The 20,866-nt window shown below is 37.0% G+C and overlaps 1 protein-coding gene and 1 pseudogene across 2 annotated transcripts in view; one reads left to right on the forward strand and one right to left on the reverse strand.

Annotated features, from left to right (window-relative positions):
* Window positions 1-20,866, forward strand: part of CCDC92 (coiled-coil domain containing 92) — a 726,248-nt gene that overhangs the window by 392 nt on the left and 704,990 nt on the right. The gene's annotated exons all lie outside the window — the stretch shown is intronic.
* On the reverse strand, window positions 19,087-19,238 carry LOC122800557 (annotated as a pseudogene).

The raw sequence follows: 20,866 nt of genomic DNA on the forward strand, positions 1-20,866 counted from the left end.
TTAGAAATTCGATACGTCCTAATGTATTCAGAAGCACTTGTATTCCAGTATAATAAAACATATTTCCATATTGTTTTGTCTTTATTTTTAACATGCACTGCTGATAATTATACATTCGAAGGTTATTCTGTTCCGCGTGTGATTGTTTTAAATACGATTATTGTTCTATATATTAATAGATAACGAGCACTGTAGAAGCCGTTACAAAGAAGGTATTTTTGTGCGAAAGTGGTTTGTTTTCTGTCTTGGATGTGCTTCGGTTTGGGGAGTGGTCACCCGCTTGCTGTTTTAAACCGTAAGGGTCAGTTTGTTGTTACAGTAAGGCATCATTGTTTGTAGGTGGAATTGTCGACCTCTTGGTCCGCATTGCAGGTGCATTTTGTCTTGATATGCCATGTGGATGAAGTCACACTTTTGTCGTGTAAATAATATGATTAGAAATTAAAGACATAATTTCAGTTCTAAGTGCATGCTGTGAACAATGATGTACACTATGCGCACATGGACTCTTGATGACTCTTGTAGGTGTAAATCAACAAACTAAATTAGATTAAAGTAGAACTTCAGTCACTTTCTTTATGCAACTGAGACCTAACAGTTAACTACGAGGAAAACTATGATCGCCATTATTATCCATTGGGGTTCAAATATATTTTTCAAACGGAATTTATAGAATAGTCAAGATGTGTCTCTGGTCTCTCATGCTTTTTAAAGAACCACTGTGCTAAGCCGTTAAATTATATTTGAAATACCTTTTCTTTTAATTTCTATTTACATGTTACAATTTTTCTCAGTGTTTAAAACATGGTGTATAAGAAATATTTTGAGTTGCTTTTGGCATTTTTATAGTTTGCCTTTCTACACAATATAAGGCTTGATGTACACATTTTTGAGAGGCCAATGTTGTGATATCCAAGCATGTAAGTGAAATAAAAAGGGAGCAAATGAGTCAACAAAAGAAGATAACTATGTCTATACTGAGGTGTGATTGTTACAGTGCTGGCTGTCTCTGTCTCCTACCAACTGTTAAGGGGTGATCTATACCTAACCTACAAGGCACTCATAAATCCAGCCCTGATGAAACTGTTACACATTCACAAGACAAATTGCACGAGGTCCACCTTATCTAGCGATCTAAACCTCTGTGACACAAGCAAAACATGCTGGAAAGACAGATATGTGTCTCAAAGATTACCCCTACGCTGGAGCAGGCTTCCTATTCATGTAAAGCAGAGCCCTTCCCTGACCGTTTTCAAACACATTTGGATCACTGGATGGGGAGTCATAAATTCACTCCTGGGGTGGGGCCCATATCACTTATGGACAGGGGCAGTCTTTAAAATACTCAGAGGCATAGGCACAGAAGTAAGCCATCCTCTAGCCTTTAGAGACTAAAAATCAGGTTAAATTCAGGTAAAAATGGCTAGGCTTGTAAGAGCTGTTAAGTCATTAGGCTAGTAATCTCCCATGAATCTATAATTAAAGGTTTCTTCTGCTATGAGAATTTTACATTGTGTTTGTTGGCTGGTTGGCTGATTTGTTTGTGAGGTATATATCTATATCCGTGTAACTGTATCTGTATTTATATATCTATCTGTTTACATATGTCTTTGTAGTTTTGTATTTATGGTAAAAAAAAAGAACATAGAACAAATGAGCAGTTCCACAATGAATTCACTCAGGAAGTCCAAATGAGGGTATGAGACCAAACAATTTCAAACCAAGGATAATGTAGTCGTAAAAATACAGCATAACCACAAAGAAGTAAAAACCAGGTGATTTAATACACATTTATTATACACATGATTTAACAAATGAGCAGTTATCGGAATGAGACAGTGGCGTGGGAGTTTGATGTGTAAATATAGAGTTTCTTGCTGCACCCCTTATCACTGACTGTAATATCATTGCTACTTGGGGATATCTCATCAGCTGCTGCAAGTCTTATATTTGTAGTGTAAAGTTTTTGTGAATAAAATGTTGAGTGATACATGGGGGTGGGGGAATAATTTGGTACACATGCGGTATTAGAGCTGTCCACAGTCACAACATTTTGAATTATTCAAAAGTTATGCATGCTAAAAATTAATTCCAGAATTAAGATATTTGCATTAATTTGTATGGTCAGTTTTACTTTTCTGACTGACAGTATTGGATCCAGCTAGTTCATTAATTGTTCTTCTTTTAAATTCCTCAGAAACATTTTGTTCTTCATTGGAAAGTTATTGAATGATACTGAACCTAAACATTTTCAAGGTTCTGGAATTACTTAAACATGTATGCTTAAGTAACATTGTTTTCCTTGACCCAGTCACCACCAAATTGTAAGTGAGGTACAATAAGTACTGATATGGAATCTCATGGTCAGCTTAGTAACTAAGCCTTAGTTAGTTCTCAGTTTTGCCATTGAGTTATGCTGGCAGCTAAGTGAAGTGACAAGGCAAACAACACATCTTTTGATATTGCTTGTTTGTCCCCGTTGCAGGTTTCTGCACACTTATAGCTGCCATTGTGTTGAAAGACAGCCAGTCACATCCTTTATTCCCCCTTATTGCACCCTATACCATTTATTCCCATGATTACATTGAATACCTTTCAGCCCTCTATCTCAAATATCAGGGACAAGGCTTAAAATAAAGAAATAAGGAACATAATTTATTAAATAGGTCCATTTAATAATCTTTTAGTTCACAAACAGTTGTTAAATTAAAGAAACCCATGTTGATGTACATTTTCTAAACAAGAATATAGCTTTAGGTTCATTGTTTTTTGACAGCAGTCACCACTATTGTGACACAGCATAGAACATCAAGGCAATAAGTATGCTCAGAAAACTGTGGACTTTCGATTTAGTGTTCCATTTAAAGGAATGAAGTTATATGCTGTATATGTAAGATGTCCTCCCCAACAGTAGTGCAGCTGCAGTGCTTACCACTGTTGTGAATGAGGCCAGTGCTGTATTCATGCAACATGGAGCACTCATACCATCAAGCTAGTGTAGCTAAACCATTATGTCGAAACACAGATGTGATTTATTGAAAACAATGTAAATATATAAATGCAGGATTTTGTGTTTATGTCATAGTAGGTGTTTAACTTAGTGTACCAGAGGCTGAAGTTTGAGAACATGTCATATAGCAAGCTTGGGTCAGGGTTGTACTTTTTTTTTCTGCTCACACGATCTGATAGTACAGCAGTTGTAGTGATGTTATTCACATGCACATTTTCAGTAAAAAATGCTCAAAAACTATTAACTATCTCAGTTTGTTACCATTGTGTGAATGGTCTCCTTTCCATTTTAATCCAGATCTGAGAACATTCTTTGGTATTTTTCATTTGTTAACATTATCATCGCGTGATCTACAAGTTTTTATAAAAATTTGTATATAAAATGTGTGTTCACACATCTTCATTTCGAACTATTGTTTATCTGTATTTAGAAACAGCTTGTCTTCCATGTGCAGAGTACCTTGTAAAAATACCATTGGCTCCGCTTAAATGTATAGCCTCGGGAATGAGGTTAGTTAATGCAATTAAGCAGAATATGCTTTTAAGCGAAGCTGATATGAGAAACGGTTACATTAATGCCGGATACACAGTAGTCACACACAAAACACACAAGTGCAGTGATAGATTTCAGAAACTTTATAGAAAAGTTACTGTTTACAGCTGTTTGCTGTTTTAGATGGCATACAGTTATGTGAGCAGGAAGTCTATTTTAGTTGCAGAAGAAAAGACTCTTTTCAAACTGATACAGTACTGTACTACAGTATCATTTTTCTACCTGCCACAGGCCTCAGTACCACTTATTTAATTTATTCTAGCTTTATTCTATTTAACATTCAGTCTGTGTACTTTCTGATGTCTCTAGCTTAGAAAATCAGTATGGTACGACTTCCATTTGAATTTTTATTCCTTATACAGTAGTTATAATGTGCCTTTTCTGTCTTCTTTTGCTAGGTAAGACAGTAAGCACAAACAGTGATACATTTCAGAATCTTTATTGAAAAATGTACTGTATAAAACATTTACAGTAGTCAGTACAGTTCCTCATGGTTTAGATAAAAAAAATGTTATTGATGTCTGAACAGCTGTTTCAGGTGAAATATAATATCCTTCACTTCACAGAAAGTAGAAAACAGTTCACATCCCTTTTATTCCATGAATCTGCGCAATATATGCAGATGTTGGATAATGTCAAGGAAGTGTAATGGAATAGTAGAGAAATCTTCCTCATCATCAGTGTCATTGTCTTCATTTCGATTGCCAGCAGTGCACTGTTCTGGAACAAATTCATCATCATCAGCCATTTCTTCTGGTTCCAGTTCTTCCTTAATTGCAACATACTGCTCGAAATCATCCACCGTCATGCCCAAAGGGATGCAAAAGCTCTCATGTTGATCTGTTTCACTATTGTCTGTGACATTGTCTGAGCTCGGCAGAACAAAACTAGCCTTCTTGTAGCAGTTGACTATTACAGATTGTGAAATTTTATTTCATGATTCTCTCTGCATGCGTAATGAATCCAGTATGGATAGCTTCTTGGCAAGCTCAGCTGCTGTTTTCTGTGATTCGGACATACTGTCTATGATGTCTACAATGTGCCACAGGACCAGTGAGTGGTAGTGCTTTTTGAAGCAAGTAGTAATGCCTTACTTCATTGGTTGAATAAGGGATGTTGTGTTCGTTGCAGGAACTGAAGCTTTACATTTATCAACCTTACATCATCGCTATGTGCAACACAGTTTTCACACAGCAACAAGATTTTCCTTCTTTTAGCTCTCATTGAGCTGTCAATTTTCAGAAGTCATTATTTCCGAATTTCAGCAGTCATCCAAGAATTCTTGTTTGCTTTGTATTCTTGAAGCAACTTGGATTTTTCCTTTTCCCGATCACAAAAGGATCAAACTTCTCACTGCCATCCATTTTGCAAGCTAATAGTAAGGACATTCAATCTTTCACAGCCGTTGAACTAGCAGCCTCAACACTTTTAAATGTCAGTATTCCATCCGGTATAGCTCTCCAATATAATCCCTTTTCATCAGCATTAAAAATGTCGCATGGATTGTAATTTTTTCATGATGGCTGAAAAAACATTCACCACCTGTCACTCAACTCCAAAATTATCTGTGTCTTGTTTTTCACCATGCTGTTGTTTTTAAACACAATGTTGTTAGTTCCCTTCCATCTCTCTAACCAACCGGACATATGTTTGAAATCTTAAACTCCTATGCTTTTGGCCAGTTGGTCGGCAACTCCTATGCTTTTGGCTAGTTGGTCGGCCTTTTCTATTAACAATGGACTACTAATGGGAATTTGTTTGACTTCTGGCTTGTGCAAACCATCTTCGACATCTTCAGACTTCCCTGACTCGCTTGCTTTTGCAATTAGGATTGGCATTTGTTTGCCACTCTTTAATAATTTCTTCTCTGTTTTTCAGAATTATTAAAATTATGCTTTGCATGCCTGACAGCAATGCAGTAGAAGTCTGACTTTCATGATTATCAAGTCTTTTTTTTAAGAATGTCGAACGGCTCAGCTAAAGTAATAGTCTTTTTAAGAATTTTCTTAGACATTCTTGTAATATCCTTTAAATAACTGGTAGACTTCCTGCTCACTTAATGGCTACAGTACGTAAACGTAAATGCTCTCCACAGTCACAGCATGCAGCCATACTGGCTATTCAGTTATGTATTTATAAAGTTATATTTAGTAAAATAACATGGCAGTGATCTACACAGGATTTGACACAGCTATACATGTAAATGAAACATGCAATTAATCAATATATGTTAATGCGTAATACACTCCAATATATTTCTATTGACTAAAAACAGGACTGAATAGACTTAATGCATTTAAGCAGAACATGTTTTTATCCGATTATGCATTTAAGTGGAGCCGACTATATAGTGTTATTTACCAATCATGTTACAGTGTAATGCTGCTAAAAGAGAAGAATTCACATTGATCTGTTTTGCTGATGAAAAACAATTGTGAGTGTTGAGTATACAACAAATCTGCATCTTCTTTCCTTTCTGTGATCTATTATAATGTTTTAGAGGTTTGTCCTTTGTATTCTTTATGGCTTGTTAAACCTTTTTCAAAAGAACAGTGATTTATATTTTTCTACTAGGGAGATTTCTTTGCATGCACTTTTGATCTCCCTTCCCTATTTCAAAAGTTTTTTACATCATTTCGGGCTTTCCCTGGGATTCATTAATGCCTACCCTAAGTGTACACCATACTGAGTGAACAGACAACAGAAACATAACTCCTATTTTCTTCTTCTTCCTAATTTTAGTTTTCATAGTGAGTTTATTGCGCATCCTTAAATATTGAGGGGGATTCAAAAATATTACCACAAAGTGTAGACTACATGTACACTTACTGTAATCTTTCTGACTAACTAGAAAGCACAACAAATTTGGTAGGGATGAATACAGATCATACAGACTGAGTGTACACTTAGTGTAAGCATTAATGAATCGAATAGTTTCTCTTTTGTCGATATTCTTTGGTTTTAAGGTGCTCTGAAAATATTTTTTTAACACCATGTGTATGTTCAAATTTTTTTCAGAACATTCATTAAAGGCATATTGACAAGTACTTTAAATTTACTGACTAGTTGTAGGACTTTTTAAAATGTTAAGCCCTGAAGTATTTCTATTTCTTAAAATATAATTTGAAAAAATATCTGAAAAAAAAGAGCATGAATTATCAGTTTTTTTCTGTGCCACAAATATGAAACAGCTTTAAAAAATTCTACTAATGTGAAAGGCATATATCTAAAGGTTCTGTTGTATATTATATAAAACTGAGCAACAGCTGGAAGGATAGTGGGCATATTTCTTGTTTACTTTTTAGTACTTCTGTTTACAGCATTTTATGGCTTAATAAAAGTAGATTTAGTGGTCATATTCTGTTGACAGATAAGATACTTTTACTACAATTGACATTCTGTGGTCCATAGGTAACTCTGCTTAGATGAAGTCTGAGAACTGAAGGTTAAATGCATTTCACAGTGTTTGCAATACTATTTTGAAGTAGTAATCTACGTGACATCAGTTAGAGTTTTGTGCAAGTGGTTCTTCATTGCAGATAAACTCGGAACTAGATAATACAAACTTGAAAAATCCAATCCTTGTTGAGACAGACAACGGCAACAAAAAGGCTAGAGATATAACTTTATTGATAAAAATAAAAGATTAAGTGCTTTCATCTGCTTGTAACACAAGACTTTTTCAGAATCTGTTAAAACATTAAAACAAGCGTATTTAAAATCCCCAGCCATGAATCACAGGAAAACAGAACCAGTCAGAACAAAGAGACTGAAGTTACACAGTAAGCAATCAAGTTGGAAATATTCTAAATATTCTAAAACTCCAAAACAAGCAACTGGAACCAAAGAGACAAATTAAGACAAAGTAAGAAACACCAAACCACAGACTTCTCTTGCAGTCCGTACCCAAAAAGCAGCAAACACAAACTAAAACAAAAAACTGAGTTTATTCTGATGGAATTTCCAATGTAGTGAAATGAAAGCGCTTAATAATAAACACAGTTTTGGGTTTTAGTTCATGTTTGCTGCTTTTTGGGTATAGACTACAAGAGAAGAGTGTGGTTTAATATTCTAAAGCTTTTATAAGAACAATCAAAAAGTGGACAAAGCATGTACATTTACAACCATAGTTTGATAAATGTATATAAAAAAAACATAGAAAAGTATTTAAAAAATTGTTAAAACAGTTCAAATATACATGAAAATATTTAAACATTGTAAGACTGCAGTCTTAAAATGCTTATTATAGAAAGAATTTCGTTAAGGCCAGGGGTGACCAGGATTTAAGTCTGTTCTGCCAACTCTTCTTGTGGCAGTTTACAATATCAAAAGCATCCTCTGTAAAGATGGTAATAAAGGAGTTGCAGAAATCATTAGGGTTTAGATTTTTCCCAAACTCTATATCACCGTCACTTTTAAGAAGAGGTTTTATGGTACTATACTATCTTTTTTGAATAACCTCATCTTTAATTTCATATATTAGAAGAGAAGTATACTGTCTCGCGTCCATTGTGGGTTCTGTTCACGCAGCTTTATTATGTGCAAACACATTAGGAGTGGGGCTTAATAACTTTAACCTAGAAAAACATATAAACAAACCAGCTGTTATACATGCTCACTCTCTGGCTGCACTCTCAAAATGGCACTGAGGCTAGCACGTGCTTGCATGTTCATTCATTGGAAATGTATCTTAAAGCTACAACACAGCTCTCTATTCTACAGGTACCCTCTACTTAGATACATACCAGCAAGCTTGTTCCTCTCATTGATAAGTAATTCATCCTCTGAAACCATTCTGGCCCTTAATAATACACGTCTTCTGATCACCCAGATGACAACTAGAATATTCAAGAAAAAACGAGGTCAATGCCAAACACTATTTTATTGAGTAAAATAATAAAACGCAGCAAAGCTTTTGCATTACAAAACTCTTTCTCAGTGCAATTACACATCTCACTATCTTCACAGTGTTTAAATATTTACACCAGCCAGTCATACACATTATTAAAATCACATGGGTTATTAAATAGCTAGATACAGTTAAAATAAAACTGCATTGTAAAAGGAACTTCCTCTCTTAAAACCCTCTTGCGCAACAACGGGCAGCACCGCCTAATTGGGTTTAAACTATTCCTGGCTCCACAAAGTCTGCTCTTCACTTTTTCCCTTAGAACTGCTCTATCTCTCAATTTAAACACCATATTCTCATTCTAAGGCCCTTCACTGGTCCAATTAAGTAATCCTACAAGTTAGCACTATTAAACTATAAGCACTACTTACTCTTATACTCTCTACGATTACCCTGTCCTCTATTGGTCCACCTTAAATTCAGTTTCCCTGTTACTCTAGCATGTCCAAAGGTCAGTCAATGGTTTCCTCTCCAGTCCAGCTGGTGAATCTGGGAATTTTGAGGCAATGCTACAACTGTCTCATGTACACGGACAACCCTCTCCTCCTCCAAACAGGTTCAAATATATGTGAGAGATGCAGCTATTTAGCCAAACTGGAGGCTGAGCTCTCTCATCTCAAAACTGGTGTAACAAGTCAGGAGGAGAAGGTAACCTCACACAACACAATTCCAGTATCACATAGTCCCACCACATCAGCGAACCAAACACATAAATACACAAAAACATACTCGGAGGCTCTAAATAAAAATCTACCTAAGCAACAGAGACCTCCAAAGCAGACATCCAAGCAAACGCTACCTCAAAACAAAACACACACAACACATAACCCACAAAGTCAGTGTGCCAAGCAGCCACAGCCCTTAAGGCTGAATAACACACCTGATACTCTTGTTATAGGTGACTCTATTGTCAGACACACTGACGTCCCGCTCACCAGGCCGAATAAAGAGAAGGTCACAGTGAGCTGCCTGTCGGGTGCTAGGATCCGACACATAACGCAAGCACTCAGGTCACTCCAAAGCAAATACAAATATGACTTGGTCATTGTACATGCTTGTGTGAATGACCTGAGACGTACCTCCCTGGACTACATGAAAAGAGACCTAGAGGAGCTCTCTGATCATGTAGCCCATGCTGGTATGACCCTGACCTTGAGCAGCATCTTACCCTCACCTAGAATGATGCCACAGTACAAAGACAAAATGATCGATTTTAACAATTGGCTAAAATTTTGGTGTCATTCAAAGGGGATCCAGTGTCTGTCAGCCTGGGATGACATGCTCGACAAGCCATGTTGCTTCGCTAGGGACGGCTTGCACCTGTCACCACTGGGCTTTCAGATATTGGCAAAGGCTCTTGCCACCCCCATAGTGCCTTTTTTAGGCAAGGCTCAAAAGTCAAACCCACCCTCATAGACAGCACAAGGAACAAGAAACCAAGGGTAATGCTGCTAAAGGCCAGAAGTCTTAACCTCAAGATGCACGCACTCGAAGCTCTCCTCAGTATGGAGAACATCGATATCTGTGCAGTGACAGAAACCTGGTTCAAGGCTCCAGAGAGCACCCCAGCACTACCAGGCTATACCTCGTATCATGCTTTTCGGCCCCAAAACCCGGACCGAACCACAAAAGGAGGGGGGGTTTCCATATTTATCAAGGATATCCACACCTCCAGGTTAGTGGCATTGCACGAAGTATCGGAGACCATCCATGTGCAACTAACAGTGGGCAAGACTGCTTTTCAGTTTATAGCATCCTACAGACCACCCTCTCAAAGTCAGGAATCCCATTCGGCCGTCCTGAAAACATTGGAGAACATGAAGATCTCTCCGAACACCATTATATTGGGCGACTTCAACTACCCAAACATTGACTGGGAGCACTACTCAAGCCCCAGCACCTTAGCCCAAAGATTCCTGGAAATTATAAACTCAAATGCTATTGAACAACTAGTCACCACTCCCACAAGAGGGGACAGCATATTAGACCTGATCATTACCAACATGGGGACTCTATGCTCCACACCAGAAGTATATCCCTCATTGGTAAGATCAGACCATAAATTAATTTCACTGGATGTCCACATCCCGACCCCACCCCCAGCCCAGAAAACCACAGTGAAAAACTTCTCAAAAGCGAACTTCTCAAAACCGAAGTGGAATCCTTCAAGGCCTTAGGGCCAGTGGAAACTACAGCCCAAACTGTGGAATCCTATATAAATGCATTCTACGGACATCTCCAGGAATGCATGGATCATGCTGTCCCAAACAAAACCAAGACCCAATCATCCAAAGGCAGGCATCCAGTCTGGTGGATCCCTGCCATAAATAAACTGTACAACAGAAGGAGGAAGCTACTACATGATAGAGCATAATCCCTAATAGGGAAGGCATCTCTGATCAGTACTAGCAAAAAATTACGATCCCTCATAAAATCCTCCAAGGCCAGCTTCGAGAGAAAAATTGCACAGGACACCAAAGACAATCATAAGGCTTTTTTCAGTTATGTTAGAAACCTGGGATGCAACTCCCAGACTTGTTCTGAGTTGATTCTAAACGACAAAAAATACACTGAACCCACAGACATCGCCAGTATCCTGGCAGACAGGTTCAGTGCAAACTTCTCCACCCCTCCCCCCCAAAAGAGAAAGTATCTATCCCGGCAGAGGGCTGCCTCCCAAACATCTCAGATGCTCAGGTGAAGGCTGCCCTCTCCAAATCAAAAAACACTGCTTCCATGGGACCAGATGGCGTCCCAGGTTGCGTCCTACATGAACTACAAGAGGAACTAATCCCTCAAATAAAACAGCTATACAATCTCAGCCTCACTACAGGATATGTGCCCACAGAATGGCGTACAGCAACAGTGGTCCCACTCCACAAAGGTGGAGCCTCTACGGACCCTGAAAACTATCGCCCCATAAGCCTGACTAGCTTAGTCTGCAAGGCTATGGAGAGGATCATCATGGAGCTCATAAACAAAGACATTGGGGACCTGCAGACACTAGATCCTACCCAGTTTGGCTTTGTCAAGGGCAGATCCTGCCTTTTGAACCTGGTTGACTTCTTTGAAACAGTCACCAAAGCCATAGATGAAGGGACGGTAGTCCACACAGCTATCTGGACCTTGCAAAGGCATTTGACACAATACCCCACTCGGGCATCATAGATAAGCTATCCAGCTTAAATATAAACCCCTATGTCACAAGATGGGTCGCAAACTGGCTCAAAGACCGAACCCACAGAGTAAGAGTTGCTGGAGCCATGTCAGACTCGAAACCGGTCACAAGTGGCGTCCCACAGGGTTCTGTCCTGGGACCACTCTTGTTCGGTATATACTTTTCCGAGGTACAGGCAAACATGGGAGGACTATGGCTCACCAAATTCGCAGACGACTGCAAACTGGGCGCCATAATCAACTCTCCAGCTGACACAAACATCCTTCAAAAAGGTCTCACAGAGACAGATAACTGGTGCCAGCGCCATGGTTTAAAGCTAAATGCCAAAAAATGTATAGTCATACCCTTTGGCAAAAACAATGTGCCCACAAATTACCACATAGGCAGAAACCCATTAAGTACAGAGAAAGTTATTAGGGACCTGGGGACCCAAGTTGATAACAATCTCTCCTTTGAAAACCACATTGCCAAAGTGATTAGAAAGACCTTCTACATAGCCCACCTCATCACGAAGGGTTTCACATCTAGATCAAGAGAGGTAATCGTGCCCTTTATTCATCCCTCATCAGGCCCATCATAGAATACAATGCCCCTTTTGGGATGTACCTTACCCGACACCTGCAGCAATTAGAAAGACCCCAAAAGTATCTCACCAAGAGGATCAAGGGTCTCAAACAGATGCCATATGCTGCTCGGTTAAAAAAACTCCAGCTCTACTCAGTTGCATACCGCCTACTTCGAGGCGATCTATGCCTGACATACAAAGCTATGTCAAATCCAGAATTAATGGACATGCTCCACCTCAGTAAATCTAAATCCCTTAGAGCCACACGCTCGAGAGACTTGAACCTCCGCACAGAAATAAATAGAACTTGCTGGAGGGACAGGTTCATAACCCAGAGGCTCCCTTCGCTCTGGAATAGAATTCCAGTTCATGTGAGGCAGAGCACCTCACTGAATCTCTTCAAGAAGAATCTCGATAAGTGGATGGGGGATCGTAGGTTTGTCCCAGGGATTACTCCCGTGTCACTATTAGACAGAGGCACAGTAAACTAAACCTTAAAAAGGGTACAGTATACTCAAATCAAGGGGTGGCGTAAGCCATACAGAATCGGGCTAGGCTTATAATTGCCCCAGGGCAGATAGCCTAGTATGAACCTATGAACATATAAAAACAAGCCCAGGACCAAATAAAAATAAACTTATAATAAAATACAAAAATGAATAAAGAATATATTATATAAACTTATAATAAATTACAAATATGAATAAAGAATATATTGTATGTTATAAACATTGCTAATAATTACAGTAACTGTTATTATACTAAACTAGAATAATGCAATATAATGTTGGAGTATGTCGGTTTTCTAAATATGTTGCTAATAAGTGCCTCATTACACATGTATTTGCTAATTTCAGCATCCAGAACACTAATTTTGTTGGAAATGGAGAAAGAGTTAAACTTGAAAAAGGTAATGGTAGAGTTCAAATAACTGATAAAAGACTCAATATCAGATTCATTTCCAACCCCCAAAAATTAATATATTTTCCTAATAATGTACATCCTCCATGGGGGAGGGGTAAACACATTGAAAATATGCCTCTTTTCCCATTGTAGCATAACCGTGTTAGTAAAGATGGGGCCACACATGGCCTCCATCACCACACCCTTCTTCTGTAAAAAATACTGTTCATCCAAGAACACAAATTTATTTTTCAGGACCACTTCCATAAAAGAATGCAACACAGTGATTTCATTTTGGCTTAATTTTGTGGACTCTACCATAAATTCATAAAACCATTCTAACTCCTCATCATGAGGAGTTATGTTAAAGAGATTAACAACATTAACAGTTAAAAACACCATATTGTCTTCAAAATCCACATCCCTGAGCTTCACCAGGAAGTCCCAGGGATCACAACAGATGATTCCAGTTGTGGGGTTGTGTCTTATTGTTTAAACATTTTTAATTAAGAATTAATTTTGTATCCCAAAAAGATTTGAAACTGTCTCAGAATGTTCTACAACACTGTAATCTCTCTCTCTGGTTTTGCTAGGTATAAAATAATATCATCTACAAATAATACCAGCTTTTATTGACTACCATACAAATTATATCCTTGAAGTTCTGAGTCCCTTGTTTTCTTTGCCAGTAGTTCTGAATATAATGCAAATAACAAAGGGGGAAGAGGACACCCCTGCCTAGTTCCTCTGCTCAAGCAGTAATTATCAGAGAGGACCTCACCCACTTTAATTTCTGCCTGTGATCCCTCATATATTTTCCTAATCAACCTTATCATTTTTTTTCAGGAAATGCAAATGCTTCCATTGCCATATAAAGTCCCAGCTTACTCTATCAAATGCTTTCTCTGCATCAAGACACACCAATGACAATGGTATTTTCTTATGTTGTGCTTCTCTCTGGATCATCAATGTTCTGTTAATGTTGTCAAATGTTTGCCTCCCCTCCACAAAACCACATTAGTCCATGTCTGTCAAACTTGGCATTACTTTTGCCATTAAACGAACACAAATGGAAAAACAGAGAAAAACAAATGAACTGGTAACCACAAAAATCTCCGTAAAACAGGATTTCCAATAAAGGCAGTCCCACAAATTCCATAATAAAGTACCAGCTAATAGCTTTCTTTTAAAACTATTCAGTCCTCAGAAATGACAATGGATAATATATAATATTTTAATTCCACAAACAGACCAACAAGTTCAAGTACAAGAATTAAGCGCTTTCATTTCCAATACAGGAAACTTCATCAGAATAATGAATGTAATTCTGCCTGCGTATTTGTGCAAATCTAATTCAATTAATTATTCAATTCCTCATTCACTTTGTTAAAATTGAATTAAAATGAATTAAAAACATGTGGTTCAACTTATTTTCACTTTGAAATACTACACTTGAAAAGTTGCACTTAAAAAATGACGCCACTTCAGAAACTTTGAATAACTGTGGTTGAGCGAGCTGCATTGTACCTTTTGGCCCTATAATAAGGCGTAATTGTACACAATTGCTGAAATTAAAATAACCCCTTACAATAAAGGTATGTAAAATATATATATAATATGTTTTAATAAATGATGAAACTTATGTCTAACTTATGTCTAAATATATATATAATATGTAATAATAAATGATGAAACTTATGTCTAACAATTTATTATAACTACATTGTGTGATGGCAACAATCTACAACAAACAATAATAAATAGTGAATAGCAATGTTGGTGTCAATGTATAAATAACAAAATATAAAAAAAATATAAATATGTAATTGATAATTTAAATTTGTAATATATAAATGTATATATGTACTGTAATATATAAATCTATGGTTATATAAAAATAATGTATTTGTGTATGTATAATTAATATAAAATTGGTTGTGTATATATAAAACGTAAATAATTAACTTGTCATATCCAACATACTGGACTATGAACTCGTGTTCAAAACTTTTCTTTTGTTGTTATTTTTAACTTTGTTAGCCCTTAACCTTAGGGCTGGTAAAACTGACACACAGTCATTCATTCTTGGGGGTGTATTGGCTTCCAATCATAATTGCCATGTCAGTTCCCTGTATGTTAACCAATTTTCCCAGTCTCCCCCTCTGTTGTCCCTGGGTAACATTTCCAATACCCAAAATTTAAAGTTGGCTTCCTTACATGACAATGTATGTCTAAAAAGTGCATTTGTTTCCTTCTTTCGATTTATGTCGTACATATGTTCGTATATTCTTTGTCTCAAAAGTCTTTCTGATTTTCCTACATAATAAGCCCAACAATAAGTACAGTAAACTAAATATACTATCCCTCGGGTGTAACAAGTGTAATGTTGCTTACTTTTAAAACATAATGGAGTAGTAGGTATGGTTAGTTCACCTGTATTGGCTATAAATGTATATTGTGAACATCTACCACACCGAAAAGTTCCTTTTTTCTTGTTATTTTCGTCATTCTCATATCCACCTTTTTCAAAAATATTCTTGAGATTAGGACCCTTTCTGAAACTATAGCATAAATGTCTATTGAATATATCTAACTTATTGGGCATGCTCTTAAATATATCCCAAGTCTTGTTTATAACTCTTCTAATTGCGTGGGTATTGGAATTGAATGTCATGACAAAAAAAGGGGTGATTGGTTCCTTACTTTTACTGTAAGTTTGATTGTTTTCAGCTTCCAACATGTTGTCTATGATATTAACTTCCATATTACTACTAGCGGTATTCAATAAAGGCGTGTATCTAGTACCCCAGCCTTTAATCACCTCTTGTTAAGTGACATGATGTCTGATTCTTGATAATCTCTTTCTAGAAATAATTTATGCACATAATCCATCTCTTTTATAAAATCCACATACTCTAATGTCATCCTTGCCACCCTAACCATTTGTCCTTTTATAATATTTTTCTTCTGCAATGGAGGGTGGTTGCTGCAATAATGTAGATAAGAATTAGAGAAACAAGCTTTTCTAAAAATTCTAGACACATATTTTTTATTCTTATAATCTTTTTGGATAGTGACATCCAAATAATGTGTCTCCTCCATGTTAAATTCATGTGTAAATTTAAGGAACTGAGTGGAGTTATTCAAGTTTTCCATAAAATTGAGTATTACCTGTGGTGTACATTTCCATACAATCAATATGTCATCCAAGAAACGATAGTATTTTTCTATATTGTCCATGAATGGAGAATTGAACACAAAATGTAACTCCCAGTATAGCATAACTGTATTGGCAAATATGGGAGCACAAGCTGTCCCCATAGCAACCCCATCCAACTGTTGAAAAATATCTCCTTGAAAGTAAATAAAGTTGTTTTTTAGTACCAATTCCATATTCTCTAGTATTAATCTGAACTCACTCTCATTTAAAAATCTGAACTCAGACAACATGAATTCAAACCACTCGAGACCTATATGGTGTGGTATCACAGAAAAAAGATCCTTTACATCCACTGTTAAAAATGAATAGTGGGATTGGTATTGCTTTGCCATTCTTTTGTCCATTACAGACGTGAACACTTTATAATCATGGTTTAGTATTGAAATGAGCCTGTATGAAGCTGGATCTGATGAAACTTTACCCTCTTTAGGTATTACAGCTACCACTGCCTTCTTCTAGGATGTAGGCACATCTCCTCCTCTTAAAATACTGTTAAACAAAAAATTCCAGATCCCTCCTAGCTTCCAAACTTCTGTAGGAGTACCACCTCTTCCTGGGGAGTTTCCTATAGATTGCTTATACATCACAATTTTTATCTCATCTTCTCCTATCCTAACCGTAATTGAGCCTCATCTACCTCTAACCTTGACATATTTAATTCTTCCAGAAACATTTCCATTTGTATCTTTTCTTAATTTCCACATTTCTCTGTTTTATGTAGACTTTCATAGAATTTCTGAAATATTTCTAATACTTCTACAGTATCTCTTGTTACCTTCCTTGTTATAGGCTCCCTAAACTTGGTGACAGCCCCTTGTACTTTCTATAGCCTGAGTCATTGTGCTAAAAGATTTTGTGCTGTAGTGTTATCAAAAGACAGTTGCTTAACAGCAATCTTTATAAACTTGTGTATGTTATCAAGGCATTCCCTTATTTTCTACATAACATTCTGCAGTTGCTCTTCTTCTTGTTCTGTGAGATACCCCCTGTTCTGCAATACTTTAACATTTGTCAGTCCCTCTAAATAATTCTTGTTACTTCTTAACAATTGCTCCCTTTCCTTTATTTCCACCCTACTTTTAAACTCCACCTTAATTGTTATTCCACTCATTAACTATATTTTCAGAAGTAATTTATATCCTCTTGGATAGCTCCTGAATAATCTCCACTACCCATTCCTTAAATTCCTCTTTTTTTCAACAGTTAGGTGGGAAATCACCAGTGTGTTATTTTTATTTCATTACCCTGTGTTTTTATTTTAGTTGTTATTGGCTCATGATCTGAAATAGTTATTGGGTGCGTATCAAGACCTTTGATAAAATGCACATGTTTCTGTGAAATGTAAATTCTGTCTAGCCTAGCCCCGTTTTTATATCTTGGGGAATAATATGTAAATTCACTCCAAACTCCTGTTACTGAATTCACATCTTCCATGCCAGATGTTTTCATAAATTTCTTCAAAAATCTACCCTCCTTTGTATACTTTGTTATACTTTCCCTTCTGGGACCCCCAGACCCCCTTCACTGCTGCAAATCAAATTCCAGTCCGCATATAAGTAATATTCCTTGCTGAAAACAGAATTTTCTTAAGCCCCATTACAGCAGTTTTAGGTGGAATATAAATACATGCCAATGTAATTCCCCCTCCCCTTAGCACTAAAAAACTGCCATTATTATCCTTTTGTCCTCTTCTTTCACTACTAGAGCTCCTCTTGCAATTAATATAAGTACTCCTCTTTTCCTTTGTCCCAGATATTCTGCCGAATAACCTTCCTGAAAACATTTTTTTATCAAATTCACATGTTCATTTCTTTCCAGCATAGCTATTTGCACTCTACATTTTTAATATAGTTCACTATTCTTTCTTTTTGTATTTATCTGTGAGACCATTGACATTTAAATACATTACAGAAAGCGTCTTTGTATTAGAAAGTTATTATTCCCACCTTTTATGTATAACACCTTTTTTGTTAAATGCCTAGTTCCAGCTTTTGTGTTATGTACATACAATGTTTGGCAGGTTGAACTTTTATGTAGTTGTTTGTTGCCATATCCATTGAGCATATGTCACATCTTACAAAACGTATTTTATTGTCAGAGTACTACCCCTTAGTATATACAATCCTAAAATTGTCACTACTTCTAGCAGGCTTATCTTAACTGTTGTATGTTTATCATCTGCTTTTAATTGAGTATATATTTCATTTTGAAATTAAATTATTAATTTAATTTTTATCCTAACTTACTTTTTTTTCTTACTCCCCCTCATGTCAGCTGTCAACCTCTCATCCTGGCAGTTGCTGCTAGATCTACTGTATACTATACTGTGTATTCATGTTCTCTCTGATGGTGTTTTTACAATGTTATTCAAGTGCAATTTTGCATTGTAATGAATTATTTTGAAATTTCTGTTGTGTTTGTGTTTTTGTGTTCTATGGTTATATTTAGCATAAGGTGGAGCTTTTCTCCCCGGGCCTCTAGTGAAAATGGACATATATCCAGTTAGACTAGCCCGGTTAACAAATGTAAAATAAGTAACTAAATAAATACATTTTATTGAAAGCCCTCAAAAAAAAACACCTCCCAATATCCCCTAAAACCTATTAATTTAATACTAATGCACACACAAGACTATGCACATCTTTAAATATTGAAGTTTTACCCTTTTAATAGGAGCAAATGCCCCAAACTGACAACCAGACTCACAAACTTGAGTTAACCTAAAAGAAAGGTTATGCATACTAAGGTGCATGGTGCAGCCCGTGCTTCCATTCTGCCATAAATTATGCAGTTGAATTTGCCACATTTGGGGATATCTCCCAACCGAAGAGTGCAATAGAAGAGCCTCACTCTGGGGAAACCAGCTTCTTAATCATTGTATTCCCCCTACCAGGTTAGTGTAGAGCAGACTAATTGGTTGCTTTTGCAGGGGGGGGGGGAGGACAGTGTGTCTTCAGACAAAACATCTTCAAATGGATAGCCAGTTGCATTAAGTTCTGTTACACTCTCCATGGCAAACCTCTCCCTGGTCATGTTAGAGCCCATTTCTCTAGACACTATGTAGCTGCCACTACCTTCCTCAAAGGGGTTCCTACCCAGGCCATCCTAGAAGATGCCACTTGGAATTTAGTGCACATATTTATTAAACATTACCATCTAGATATTGCCTCAAGGGCTAGAGCAAGGTTTGCTACTGCCTTACTGTTTTACCTGGGCTGAACAGATTACCTACCACCCAACCTGTAGCTTTGGGATTCCAGCCAAGAATCAGTACTCCAACACTCAGTACTACAACACTGACTATGAAGAATATAGTACAGTTGTGTCACACTTAGCATAATTGTAGCTGTTTGAGTAGGCCATATTTGCAGTAAAAACTCCTACCCTCCAACCCCTCTATCTGTTGATCTCTTGTCTCCCTTGCTTAGAGCAAGGGAGATGGGAGATTTGTGCAGATAACTCTATGCTTCATCAGCATTCCCTTTTTTCCTCTGTTGCCTAAAATGTACACTGTCAAATTCTAACACCTTAATAGGTCATGCTGTCCTCAGGCATCAGACTGCATTCCACTGCATAGAAAGACCTGAGGATGGTACTAACAGAGGCCCTTCTTATACCCTGATGTACAGATGGCGAGGAATAATGCAAAGATTCTGGAAATGAAGCCAGTTGCAGACTTTGCATGACAGGAAGAGCCAAGAATGAGTACTGCAACATTGATTAACTCAAATATCTACAATTATGGTAAGTGTGACACAACTGCACTTTCATAAACAAATGTTTGAAGAATAGTGCTACTCCTATGATCAGATTGTGTCACTAAGGTTTTAAACAAAAGTAGTACTAATTTTAAATCTCTGTTAAAACATCCTGACAGTCCTTGTACCAAAGAAGTTAATAAGGAGGATTTCTACAAAGCCATGATTTTAAGTTACAAAACCTGTACATGTGATGGTAAAAATGTTAGGAATAAGAATTGCAAAGTTGTGTTTCATTCTTTTGACTTACTAGGTAGAAGTGGGGGTCAGTTCAAGTTTCATTTACAAAAAAAAGGGAGAAACTTAAAGTCATTATTTGATAGTGAGAGCAGTAAGGGCAATAATGTCACCAAAGGCAAGAGGGATAAGAAGTACGATAGTTACTCGTAGTGTAGATTTATTTTCAAAGCTGTTAACATTAATGTTGGCAACTACCACTGTGTTATTTCCACAAATGGATGCTTTAACTGTAGTACTAAGAATGTGGTGTATGTATCCCCTCTACATCTCATGGCCAACATTTTATGTGGCAAGACAGAGAGAGCATAAAGGGCACAAATATACCAACACACATATGCCATTTCTAAAGGTGACAGTACCAATGCTGTATACCACCACGGTAAGATTTGTGGTCATTTTAAAAAATTCACATTTTTTGTAGTTAGTAAAGGTATGTGTGTTCCAGAAGAATAACTGGGAAGCTTTTCCTGAAGATAGAGAACTCATCTGGCAATTATTGCTTGATGCAGCCAGCACCCGTAGTTTAAATGA

This window comes from Protopterus annectens, chromosome 4.part0 (genome assembly GCF_019279795.1).
Source record: "Protopterus annectens isolate FY-2018-M chromosome 4.part0, PAN1.0, whole genome shotgun sequence".
In the NCBI taxonomy this organism is placed as follows: Eukaryota; Metazoa; Chordata; order Ceratodontiformes; family Protopteridae; genus Protopterus; species Protopterus annectens.